This window comes from Monodelphis domestica, chromosome 2 (genome assembly GCF_027887165.1).
Source record: "Monodelphis domestica isolate mMonDom1 chromosome 2, mMonDom1.pri, whole genome shotgun sequence".
Taxonomy (NCBI): Eukaryota; Metazoa; Chordata; class Mammalia; order Didelphimorphia; family Didelphidae; genus Monodelphis; species Monodelphis domestica.
In genome coordinates, this window is record NC_077228.1 from 453,652,245 (window position 1) to 453,666,625 (window position 14,381).

The 14,381-nt window shown below is 34.5% G+C and overlaps 1 protein-coding gene across 4 annotated transcripts in view; it reads left to right on the forward strand.

Annotated features, from left to right (window-relative positions):
* SMOC2 (SPARC related modular calcium binding 2) overlaps positions 1 to 14,381 on the forward strand; it is a 276,372-nt gene that overhangs the window by 96,323 nt on the left and 165,668 nt on the right. The window lies entirely within an intron of this gene.

Consider the following 14,381-nt stretch of genomic DNA (forward strand, 5'->3'; position numbering starts at 1 on the left):
ATCTTCTTTCTTCTTCCAATTGCACAAAGCCACCAGCAAAAGTTAATTTCTTCTCAGCCTAATTCCAGAAGCCCCCCCTCCCCAGGGTCCTTCAGCCTAGGACAAAAGTTAACAGGGATTTGTCCCTGCTTCTTCCCTCTTCAGCCTGGTTTCCCTCTAACTGACTTTCCTGGGAACATTCTAATTGGAATCTTCTCCTTGATTGACAGATGAGGTCCCCAGCTTTCTGTCTTGCATGCATAAAATTCTCTCTTCCTTCATGCCTCTTCCACAGGATGTAGACTCTAAATGATCATCCTAGTGCAAACATCAACAACATGGAAATAGGTTTTGATCAAGGCCACATGTAAAACCCAGTGGAATTGTGTGTCAGCTGTAGGAAGGGTTGGGGAGAGACAACAAAGAATATGATTCTCATAACCAAGGAATAATGTTCTAAGTTGACTAATTAAATAAAATTAAAAAAATGTCTTTCTGAATGTAGGCCCAACATTTTATTCCCTGCACCACCTTGCTAAAACAGAAGTAGTGGACCATTAAGTTTTTACCACTTTATTTAATACTAGGAAAAAAGAGAGGTTAAAATTAAAACAATTACATAACAGAACTGGAAGGGATTTTAGACATCACTGTATCTACTCTACTTCATTTTGCAGATAGGGAAAGAGAAGCCAGCAAGAACTAATCATTGACTAAAATCACAGCTTTTTAGTGGGAGGGTAGGGACTAGAATCCAGATCTCTTTAACTTCCTTTCCTGAGCTTTCTCTACTATACCACACACTGGACTGCTTCCCCAGTTCTCAAAAAGGAAATAAAATATGTAACCAGTGGCCTTCTGTTAAGTCAAGGGATTTGCAGATACTTATAGGATTCAAAATATGGTCTGGTGTTACGCAGCCCTTCAGCACTACTCTTGGAATCCATATTGAATTTCCTGCAATTTCACTTGGAATGTGGACATGATAATCCCATGATTTTCCAAATCAATGAAAAATCTGCATGCTTATATTAACAACACATATAATTAGGACTCTATATGTCTTTGCTCAGAGTTAGCATTAATAAGGGAACAGAGTAGCCTCAGTGGGCAAGATGACCAAGATAGTATCCTGGCAGCTACACTTTACAGGCTGTCTTTAAAAGAGGTTCCTCCACTGGTTTCACTATAGACCCTGTGCTCATAGCAAACATTAGAGAATTCTATTGTTGTGAATACCCTGCAGGTATTAATGCATATCTACCTTTACAATATCTAAAAAAGAGTTTGCCTATATTCTGGCAGATAGCCAAAAGGATTTCCCATACAGAGAAAATGTATCCCATTTCCCCCCAAGCCTATAATTTATCTAGTCTTCCTATACTGACCACCTCTTTATTTCTCCAGCCATTTCAGATTTCTAGCCCACGATGTTTGCTTTTTTATTCTTTTGAGAGAATGTAGAAGACTGCGAGTTGGTGGATGGTGTGTCAATATTGATCATTTAAAAGGAAGGAAGGAAACAGGCATTTATTAAGTCCTTGACTATATGCCAGGCACTATGCTAAATGCTAGGGATATAATTATAAACAAAGACAAAGATGGTATCTTCTCTCAGGAAGCTTAATTTCTCCTAGGGGAAGACAGCCCACAAAAGGGATCAGAAAACGATGAAGGGAGGTGTAGGGCAAATTTTCACTTGGAATATGGGCATGGTAATCCAAAGACTTTCCAAATCAGTGGTTGAAAAATCTATGTGCTTATGTTAACTTCACCTATAACAGGATTCTACAAGTCTTAACTCCAAGTTTGCATTGATAAACAAACAAGGCAACTTGGGTGAAGATGACTAAGATAGTCCTCTGGCAGTTACACTTACAGGATGGGACTTTAAAGAGGGTTTCAATGTTTGTTTTTAAGGGAAGTTACTAACAGAAGATAAGTGGTTCAGGAGCATAATTTTGAAGTTCTGAGACAAGGATGGGATGAAGAAAGGCTGGCCTAGGTCCTTTTGCAAAATGGAGGTTCCAGGAAAAAGTCACCAGAGGGAAAATAAGGGCAGGCCTTTTGGAGGCATGTTCTAGGTTGAGTAGGTGGCATGCATTGTAGGGTGTTTTAAGGCAATGAATCTCCAGAAACTCAGAGAAGTTCTAGGATGAGACAGCAATAGGGGCAGGATTTTGAAGTTCAGGGAATGTCAGGAACAGGGATAGCAAGGTAATAAATCATTTATGAGATTATGAACCTGTGATATCATCATAAAAATAACTAAAATATTTATCCTGAATGCAATTCTCCAATGAAAGCTGTCATAGCTTGAATGAGAATTTTGTCTCCAAATCTCTGGGCATTTTAAAAACTTTTTTTTCATGATATATGATCACTTTTGGATCACACATAAAACTTCTAATCTGAAGTTAATTAGATTTATTTAATAATATCTTATTTATTTCATATGATAACCTGACTACTTCATTGGCTTTGGACATAACCATGGTAAGTTATTGATGATTAATTTAATCAATGTGGAATTTGCCGTTCTTGCATGCAGCATAAAAATTAACATATTATTCTTAAATCATGAGGCTAAAATTTTTTTGTTTTATTTTTAATCTGTACAAAAATGAAAATAGCTGAATATAATTAAGCAATGGAACTCTGCTGATGTTTCTGATATCAAAATATAATGAAAATCTGGCAAAAAAAAAAGCTCTTTGAGAATATTTTCCAGTCAAAGTAGCTTATAACAAGCAAACTGAATTTGGATGAAAGAGACAGTAACTAATCATTTACTATTTTTTAATGTTGTATTATTATTGTCACCATCATCACCATTATTGTTGATATATAGAGTCAGAACTTCCTCCTGGGAAACAACTTTAGTTCTAAGAAGTATTACATAGGAAGTGAACTATTATCATTATAAGGTCAGATGCACATCCTATACAAAGATGAGAATTATTATTGTCACTATTACAACTAAGATGATAAGTTCTGAGAACCTTTGTTCTTTCCTTAAATAATTCCTATAGTGTTGCGTAGGATTTTAATCTGGTTTAATAATGAGTATTATTGTTATTTAAGTCTTAGTACTTATTTATAGTACCTTTCATCCAAGTTCAGTTTACTTATTATAAAGCTTTTTATCTTCATAATCTCCTGGGAAAGCCTTTTGCTTAAAATTTTGCCACACGATTATTTAATAAATGACTAAAGTTTTTCTTATTTTCCACACCACATCTTCTAGGGGTGTGACGATTATTTAATAAATGACTAAAGTTTTTCTTATTTTCCACACCACATCTTCTAGGGGTGTGGATACCATCAGGGCATTCAAAGTAGTTTTTGTAAAACATTGGAGATAATTTAACCTTTACTGCTCATGCCTGAGAAGGTCATTAAGGAGATCTTAACAACGTTTGGTTGAGAATTATTTTTCAGAGGTCAAATAGTGTAAGGTTACATAAACCAAGAGAATCATGTTCAAACTTCCAAATTGTTATCTTCAATGCCTGAAATACCCCATGAATGTATCTGGTCTTAAATTGAACAGTATCTAGAGAAGAAGTGTCTAATAGAAGAAAACCAGATTTTTCAGTCTTCTGATAGAATGGTGGGTATTTGTCAGCATTAACTTTTCTGTGGCATGGCTCACTTTCTCTCATTTTCTCCCTAACCATCTCTTCTGGTAAGCCTCTCTGCTCTTCTCTGTCTTCCTCCTAGGTCCCTCTTTGTCTTTCATTCCATATTTCTCTATATATCTATGTATCTGTTCTCTTTGTATCTGTCTTTTCCCTTTGTCTCTCTCTTTCTCTTTTGTCTCCTCTTTGTGTCTCTATTTCTGTTCCCAACTTTCTTTTTTTTTGTTAAATTTTAATTTTTTCTAGATTGCATTATTATAATTTTAATAACCACTTAATGACATTTTGTAATCCATGTTTTCTCCTCACTTCCATCCTTTCCCCTTCTCCAAGATGGCAGATAATATGATCTAGATTGTACATTTGTTATCATACAATACATATTTCCATAGTCATCACATTGTGAAAGAAGACATACTGTTTTCACTAGTGAAACATTCATGAAGGAAATAAAGTGAAAAATGTTATGCTTCAATCTGTTTTCAGATAGTCAGTTCCTTCTATGGCATTGGAGAGCCTTTTTCATCATGAGCCCCTTGGTGTTGTCTTGGATCCCTCCATTGTTGATAATGGTTGTTATTTACAACATGATCATCAAACTTTGTTGCTGTTACTATGTACAACCTTTTCCTGGTTCTCATTTCACTTTGCATCACATCATTCTTCCAAAGGGTTTTTTGTGATCAACTAGTTTCTTATGGCACAATAGTATTCCATTACAATCATATACTATAACTTGTTCAACCATTCCCTAATTGATGGGCATCCCTTCAGTTTCCAATTCTCTACTACCACAAAAAGAGATGCTATAAGTATTTTTGTACAAGTAGGTCCATTCCCTCTATCTTTAATCTCTGTGGGATACAAACTTTGTAGTGGTATTCCTAAGTCAATGAGTATGCACTTTTAGAGCCCTTTGGTTTCTCTCATTTTCTTACAAACACACACACACACACACACACACACACACACACACACACACACCAAGAAATAAGAAGGATCCATACTACTGGCATATGTCTTCTCATAGATCCAGTCAAATTATTTGAAGAGATTATATCTGAAGAACATGTCATATCTGAAGCCAATGAAGCTTTCCAATGAGATCTTGGCAAAGTTTTCTGTAGTTGTAAACCATCTCTAATTGGCACAATAGTATATTCTTATAGGTTTTTTTGGTTAATTTTCATTTTCATTATAGAGTATAAGGATGTAGTAGTACCTAGCACAGTTCTGGGAAGCTTATAAACACTTTATAAATGCTGACTAATAAGATATTCTCATTATTTTAAATTCTTTTATTTTTTCCTTTTTAGTCCTATCTATAGTATTAAGTGGATGACTGACTAACCTAACCTTTCCAGTCTCAATTTCCTTATTTCCTTATTTAGGGAAGAGATTGAATTAGATGATCTTTAAGATTTAAGAGGCTATGATCATTGAGGTGTTTTGGTAACAGTCCTCATCTGCTCCTTTTCCTGAATCTTAGTTCCTTAGGGAACTGCCTTTGAAGATAGGATAAATTACAATTGTAGTGGTTACTAACAATTGAGATGTTGTGGAGGTTTACTTAATTTAATTAATCCATAAAAGAGCATTTAGTGACAGTGTGTACTCTTTAGTCATTGCAAGAATATGGAGTTACTTGACTTTGATAACGTGGAATTAAAAAGTTTGTGTTTTTGTGAATCATTCATCATGAATCAAGGTGTTCTAAGAATTAGTTTATTAATGAGAACTCTTTTTTTTTCCTTTTAATGATTCCTAGAACTGGTTCTTGTTCACTTCTTTTAATGTATGGTTTCATTCCATTTCAAATGCACAACAACCATATCTGGAACAGTCATTACAAGCAGAATTGGACTGGCACTTTTTAATCATATCTGCCTTCATTTCTTGTTGAAACTCTATATGGTTGATGTTTACCTTAACTCTTTTATGGTGCTCTAAATAGGTTTGGTGTTTAGAAATATCTTTCTTTATAGACTAAAGTAGACATAACAAGAGGTTTTACCTTAGGTCTCAGGTTCAAACGATGATCAGAAACACACCAAAATATGTTTGGAATGTCACATAAAATATATTTCTCCTTTTTTGCTTAAATAACCCATACAGCTATGAAATAATAAGAGGTTAGGCAGCACAATACTTACCAAATATATAAGTGGACAGAATTCCCAAATAGATGTTATAGTGGGTTAAAATGTAGGTATACAAGGATTATTGGTCTCAGAAATCTTATAGCCAAACCCTACTACTTTGGAAATGGTAACGTCTTATAAAGTCACACATTTTTATGATGATGGTAGCCACAAGTGGTCTCTGTCTTTACATATTTTGCATTGACTGTTTATATATTTTAAAAGGCTAATAAATGGTACATATTTCTAAGTTTAAACTCATTGGCAGCTGTAACTACTCTGGCGATATTCCACTACTGTTGATCCCATGTGTCTCTTGCACTTAAAATAAAATTACATCTAGTGGTTGAAAACTTAGTGTCTTTTCAAAATTATTTGGAATACTTGATTGATATTTTTGCCAGTTATAGACGAGATGAAGCTTTTAATATACTTCCTAACAAAATCTTAGGGAGAAATGACACTATGTTAGGCAACCCAACTGCATATGAATATTTCAAGTGCTTGGCCCTTCTTGGGGATCTAACATATTTATCAGTAAAAACACAACTATTTCATTTAAGTTTTCTAAAGAGAAAGAAAATGTTATTTGTGCCAAGAAGAATTCCAGCACAATATTCTGAGGTTAGCTCACAGTTTAACTATTAGAATGATGAATGGGTTAAATATTATAAATCTTTAAGCTAGTGTCTCTGTCAGATGCCTGTTAGAAATTTACTGGTTGAATAATAATTTCACAGTTATAGAAATTATTGTTTGAATGCACTACAAAGTAAGTTTATGTTTTGACTATCTGGCCACAATGTTAATAGATGATTAAATTGAGCACATATTCATTAAGTATCTTTTGTATGCAGTACACTGTTGTTGGTTTTGAAGAAGAATAAAGATATCTAAGAGATAGTCTTGCCTTCAAGGACTTTTTAGCTAGTGGAGAGATAAAATATCTATCAGTCAATCCAGAAGCATTTATTAAGTACCTACTATGTTTCAGGACTGTGCTAAGTGGTAGGAATGCAAAAAAAAAAAAAGGAAAAGATGGTCCCTGCCCTATAGGATCTCATAATCTAATGTTGGAGACAACAAATAAACAAATATACAAAAACTATATACAGGATAAATAGGAAATGATTACAAAAGAAAAGGCTCTGGGTTTAAGAGGACCTGGGAAAGACTTCCTTAAAAAAATGGGGTTATGGGGAACTTAATGAAGTCAGGGAAGCTCAGGGGCAGGGATAGGGAGAGAGAGTATTCTTGGCATGGGAAACAGCCAGAGGAAATGGCTGGAACAGTTTTGTTCATGGTACAGCAAGGAGGCCAATATCAATGGATCAAAGAGTTTATAGTAGGGAGTAAGGTGTAAGGAGTCTGGAAAAGTAGAAGTGGGCTAAGTTATAAAGGATTTTGAACACTAAACAAAAGATTTTGTATTTGATTCTGAAGGTAATAGGGAGCTACTGGAGTTTAATGAGTAGGAGACTGATATAGTCAGACCTGTGCTTCAGGAAAAATCACTAACTAAATGGGAAATGGATATCCAAATTAACCATAATACAAAATAGAAAACAGATGCACAGGGAAGGTAAGCTTATGTTTATAAATAGAAAGAAATTAATCACTTCTGGCTGGAGAAATCAAGGAAGGGTTCATAAGATGGTAATTTAGCTACAGTTAGTTGATATTGTGAGATAAAGCTAAAAATAAGTTGGAACAAGCTTTTGGACAACCTAGACTACCAAGGTAAGGAATTTGGTCATTTTTGAGCATACACTGAAAAATTATTAAAGGGTTTTACAGTGGAATGACACAATCAAAGTTGTGTATCAAAACTGCTCAACTGGCCAATGAACATTTTAGGATGCATTGGATACTTGCCAGTTAAGGTACTTAATGGATACAGGTAGATTGGTAGAGAATTGACTTCTATATTACAAGAGATATAATGAAGTCTTAAACTAGGATGATTGACATAAGAAAGTTCTGACAGCTATAAAATATAATTGGGGGTCAGAATCAATAAGACAGTGATAGATTGGATAATAGTGATTGTTCTGGGATAGGCTTGATTCAATTCAGTCCCTTGGTAGTTTGTATTTGATACTAGAACAAAACAAAACACTAGAGATTTGCTTAGCCATAGGAAGAGAAGAATATTGAATATTCAGTAAGGATTGGCTTTGGGAACACTTTGAGTTAATTCATCTGAGAGAAGCTCCCTTGACTAAGTTGTCATTGTTGCCATTCCTATAAGCCAAGCATCAGAGAGTAAATAGAGCTCTTTGTGGTTCTCTTGTACTTATGTTTCCCAAGAACTAATGTCAACAGCCTCAACTGCTACTTCCTTTAGCTAGTCAAGTCTTGAAGATGGTTTTAATACTCTAGTTGATATAGCATGGAATAGCGATTTTGATATTGCTCCCATTACAGAACAAATGAGCAGAAAATAGCAAGATAAATCCAGTGGCAGTAATCAAAATAGGGGAAGCGACAATCCTTGATTTAGAGTAAGAAGAGCTGAGGGGCTAATTTAGCTTTTCCACTTACTACTCATTGACCTTGGGCATGCCATTTAACTTCTCTTGGCCAGTTTCCTCATATGTTAAATTAAGAATTTTCACTATAGAACCTCTCAGGTTCTTTCCAGGTCTAAAGTCAGGAGGAAGGAGCCAGTTTTGATGAATAACATGTTGAGTTTGAGGTGTCAGCAGCATATCCAGAAAGAATTATCCATTAAATAATTTAATCAATGGGTTTGGATCTCTGGGGAGAATTTAGGGCCAGGGATATAGATTTGGAATTCATCTTCTTTAAGCTAATTAAGCCATTAGAAGTGTTTATGATAACCAAAGAAAGAAGAGAGTAGCAAGCATTTGGGAGACAGCCCTGGTTAAGAGTATGGGAGAAGGAAAGGATCCAGCTAGAGACAAGAGAGCAATGATATTAGGACAATAGGATAAGAAGTCAGTCAAGAGAGAAAGTCCAATGTCACAGTAGTTAGGAGGAGGGGAGCTGATCAACAAATATTGAATGTTGCAGAAAGGCAAAGAGAGAAGAGAATGAGGGGAAAATGACTTGGTTAGGTGATCGTTAGTAAACTTCTTAAAGAACAGTGACAATAGAGAAATGAGGAGGGAAGTCTAATCGAAATGAGCTAAGGAGTGGTTAGGAAGTGGAGAAAGCTAATGTTGAATACTCTTTGAAGAAGTTTGACAGTAAAACAAAGAAGCTTGAGCCATTTGCAAAGATTGTAGAAAGTTAAAGTTTAAAAAAATATTGAATAGGTTTTGTTGGAAATTTTCTTCATGACAGTTCTTACTGGGAACATGTAGGAATCAACTGATACCCACCACACATGTCTTCATTTCCCACTGAATGACCTGCAATTTTGATTCTTCAGAGATTATAATGCTTTAAAGTTCACAACTATACAAAATTGCTAGGAGAATATTTACGTTAAAAAGTTGGATTTTTATACCAGGGATGTTTGGTATTATGAAAATTACCTTTAAAATTAACTTTTGTGAGATACAATAATGTCTTTCTCTTCCATCTCCAATTCACATCCATACTACTGCCAAAATAATCTCTAAAATTCAGATCTAATTATGTCATTCTTCTACTCAAAATTTCCAGTTGCTTTCTTATATTTAATTCAAAATACAAATGACATCTAGACTCTTCACAATCTAGTTTTAGCCAAATGCCATATTTCTCCCTACATGTACTCAGTTATAGGCAAAATAGCTTTATCCCTCCTTCTCCTAGCACCATGCATCTATTCACACAAGTCATATCCACTGCCTAAAATGAATGCTTTCTTCATCATTGCTTATAATCAACCACATTTTCTTTCAAGATTCATCTAATACCATATATTTCATGGAAGCATCCTTGTTTATTCTAGTTCCTAGGACATTATTAAAATTATGTTGTATTTTTCTTATCATTATATGTGCTCTAATTTCCCTACCCCCAAACCAATTAGAATCTAACCTCTTTAAAAGTGATTATTTTAATTTTGTCTTCATGATCCTAGTGCCTAAAACAGCGTCTTTCACATCATAATGATTTTATATGTTTGTTGAATTAAATGGATTTGATCCAGGGAAATCTTATACCAAGACACTGATTTTATATTATACAAGTTGGGAGCTTAAAAAAATAACTATTGCTTAAAGGTGGTCTCTTGGGCTCTTTCTAATATATGTATATTAGAACTCTGATGAATTTACCCAGAAGTTAAAAGTAAAAAGTTGAAAATATAATACATCTATTTCCAGTATTTTTTCTTTTTCTTTTTCTATAGTTCTGTATCATGTAGAACTTATAAATAAAAAAGCCAATTAGAAGGCCTTACCAGGGGAGCTGTTCAGCCTTTGTAACTATCAAACTCAGTGGTGTCTATAAACATCAGTGTATTATTAGTCCCCCTTGGTTTCATCAAAGCTTTTAGCTCACTTCAAGTAATGCTTTCTAAAATCTTTCCATGTAAGATCTTCAGGACAGCTGTCTCTTCAAATTATTGTTTAACCCCTATCTGAGGAGTTTTTAAAAAAGTAGGAAATGATTTGCTTCCTGCTTTAAGAAAAACCATCATCAGTACTAACAGATGTAAGATACTGTGGTTTGTTTCTACTTCTTGGTTAGTCCTGCATTTTGATGGTTCCTATGACAAAAATGTTTTGTTGAACAAACAAATCATTTCCGGTTATCAGAGTAGGAAAAAAAGGAATGAACAATTTTATTTTCAGTGAGAGGAAAATTCCAAATCATGCAGATTAATTTTTATGTTAACTAAAGTCAGCATGATTTGAAAATAACAACAAAATCTTCTGTGTAAAACCTTGTCTGTGGTATCTGGATAAGCAACAAAAACAACTATTTATATATTGACCTGATAAAGTCTTTGAAGTAAAAATTTACCAGTGCTCATAATCAAATCCATGTAAAACACTTTTTTTTTCATTTGTAAGGTAGAAGAGCTTGGACTGTATTAAATGAACCACTTGCCCTATTCTGGGATTATAAGTATGATCTTTTAGGTTTACTCTAAATTTGCTTTGGGGTAAAAATTGGCCAAGCCACCATAGTTTAAAAAAAGCTATGAACAGGAATGGCATAACACTTGTCCTTTGAAGATTCAACATCTGGACAACTAGAATTACAGTGTCCAGAACAAAACCACAACAGATGCCCGAGCACTAAAGAGCAAAACTCCACTTGAAAATGGGCCAGATCTAGCCATTTTCCTGACCAAACTTATCACAGTGTGAAAATGATATAGGTGTAAGCATTTACAAACCCTAATTAAAAAAATGAAGGGACAATCTGTACCTACATTGATATACTGCAGAAAATGTAACAAAAATAGTCTTCAGTGAAATAGAATGTTTGTAGAGGTAAATAGAAAGAGACCTAGAAGGATGGGCATTTAGTTTTCATGGATTAGTCAAGTAGTAGGACAAGAAATATAAAGAATCTAGGGTGGTTTTGGTAACAAAGAGGTATTTTACTTTCTTTTTAACAAGAACTGATTTCCTTTAACTAGCAGTCATTTTAAACACACATAGGTTACATATATGTAGGGGATATAAGTGCATTGTTTTTGCGTACACATTCATGTATATACAGATTAGGAACTGAAACTATGATTTTATTGGCATAAAAAACTGCCAACTAAAGAAACTGTGCAATGGAGGTCAGCTCTTTCTTAGTAACTGATCATCTTGGAGAGTTGACTAGAGCATCAAGAGGTTAAAGGACTTGCCTAGGATCATATTGCCATACTGGCAATGTCAAAGATGGGACAGGTGTAAACCCAGTTCTTCCTAGCTTGAAACTTCTCGGTCTATTCCCTCCTTTCCCTCCCACCTTTTAGCTCTCTATCTTGATCTATCTGTATCTCCCTCTGTATGCATATTTATTTTAGTATGTTTTCACTTGAATGTGTCTTAATCATGAAAAATTATACAGGCTTTAATAGAAAAATACCTTTTTTAATGAGATAAATAGAATAATGGATGACATGTGAGGAATAATATGAAGATCATGCATTATTTTAACATTTTTATTTAATAAAGTGAAGGTGACTGTTAACTTGCTTTTGTGGGATAATTTTAAAGAGGTCCTATAGTTCCCTGGAGCTAAACCTTAATTGCTTCCTATGACTAAATAATCCAAGAAATGTTAGGCATAAAACTGGAATTTAATATTCCATTAAAATTGAAAGCTGCAGGTTTGGGGAGTATTAGATCAGCTGCAAATATGAAGTTTTTAATAGACACAGAGGTCTGGGCCAGAAATAAAACCAGTGAGTCTTTTGGAAAATTCATCATTTTTTGGCATTTTCCATGATAATTCAAATATTAGAGATAATTTATAACTCTATCTGTACCATAGTAGAGTCTCTGCATGCTGGAGCTTATATCACTTTTCCTTTTAGACAGTCAAACCACAGGTTCTACAGAAAAAAATGAGGACAGAAGTCCACCAAAGCAGTGATTTATCTTCAGTTTAAAAACACAGGCTACATTAAAACCACATGTTGCTAAGTGCTAGATCGCCAAGGCCAGTCTGCAGAATAAAACTTAAGGCACTGAAACTGGGATAAAGGAGATGTTCTTAAATGCTCAGGTCTGTAGTACATAATACAGCACGTTAACCAAGGTGGGTTTATCAAAGGTTAGTGTCACAAACTTAGCACTGTAGAAGGGCAGAAATTAAAGGGCAGGAATTCTCTCTAGCACAATTACAGTTAGAGGGTAGCAGCCCAGGCAGAAGCATCATGGAATTCCTTATCTTATTCAGTATTCAATGGTTAAAAGTCATGATTCAAAGGCTCCAGAAGAGAGACTGCCTTTGAAGCGTATCTCCTGTATTTGAGAAAGTCTTTAAGCTCCCCTAAAGCAGCTGGAGATGTTTGAGCAAACTGGGGAACCAATTATTTTTTAATTATAAAATTTAAGTGAACTATATTTTATGACCCAAAGCAAGTTAAATATATTCTTGAGGTGGTAATCCTAGGACTCAAGGTTCATGGTCGAAAACACTAAAAAGCATTTTATTCTTAGAAAAATATTTTCCTGGACCTGGATCCCTCAGAATATTGGGCTATAGTAATACTATAATTGTGATTCATTTTATTAGAGACCTGAAAGTGGCATGGGTAAATAATATAGTTTATGATCTTAATATATGAATTTAAACCCTTACCTTCTGTGTTAGTATTAATTCTAAGACAGAAGAGCATCAAGGGAGAGGAAATAAGAGCTAAGTGACTTACTCAAGGTCACCCAGTTGGGAAGTATGTGAGGCCAGACTTGAACCCAGGTAATCTCAACTCCAGACCTGGTGCTCTATCTGCTTACCAACCTGCTCAATCTTGATATATTTGAAAACAGTTGGAGTTTTATATTATTAAGACAAGCAAAGATTTCTTTTTAATTTTCTATCTTGTATTTAGAATCGCCAAGCCAGCATATCTTCATAAACTTGTATACACTGTGCATACATACATATATATCTTATGTATTTCATTTATTTATTTACATATTGTCTCATTTCTGATTAGAATGTAAGTTCCTTGAGGGCAAGTACTATTTGTCTTTTTGGTTGTTTTGGTGGGAAAGGGTATTCTCTGAGCTTAGCACAGTGTTCAGCAAATTGTAAGCATTTAAGAAATGTTTCTTGATTCATTGGTGTAGATACTTAGATATTAATTTTATGATCTCTCCATTTATTAATAAAATATTCCCACAATAATGTATTCTTTGACTGAACACATTTGCATTAATTCATTGAGGGCATATATGCAATTTTTCTAATCAAAAAAAACACAGAATTTAATGTAAGGATTATAGTATGGTAGAAATATTTTAATACTTCAGTATCTTTAAGGGTAGTGTGGTGGTGCAGTGGATAGAGTAAGAGGCCTGAAGTCAGGAAAACTCATCTTCCTGAATGCAAATGTGACCTCAGACACTTATGCTGGATGACCTTGGGCAAGTCACTTAACTTTGATTGCCTCAGTTTCCTCATTTGTCAGACGAGCTGAAGATGGAAATGGTAAACCATTCTAGTATCTTTTTGCCAAGAAAACCTCAAATGAGGGCATGAAGAGTCACTGGACATGGCTGAAAAAACTGAACAACAACATCTTTAACCAATCAGAGTGGTTACTCTTTTCAGGTGACAGTCTTTTTCTGTCTTAGTGGCTAATTGTCAGAATGATGCAATCTCCAAATTTGTTACTCTGCATCTAATCTGACAAGGAGTTTCTTCAGACTTTTCTCAGATGGTCCCCAGGCAATAGTTCATACTCAAAGTTCAGGCTCATACTTAAAATTTTTTTCAGGTTGATGGAAATTGTCCCAGAGCTTAGCATAATGCCTGGCATATAACAGGCATATGTTTATTGATTGCTTTATTGATTGCTTCCAAAGGCTAGTCATATCTATTCCTTGGAGGCAGTGACATGGGATTTTACTGGAAGATGGTAAAAACAATAGTTTAAGCTTACTGAATAATTTTTTGGGGTTGCTTAGAATGCTTCTTAGTTATCTACCCATTTTTTCTTCTAAATAATTTTGAAGTTGGAGGAGAGAATATATTCATTTTCTTT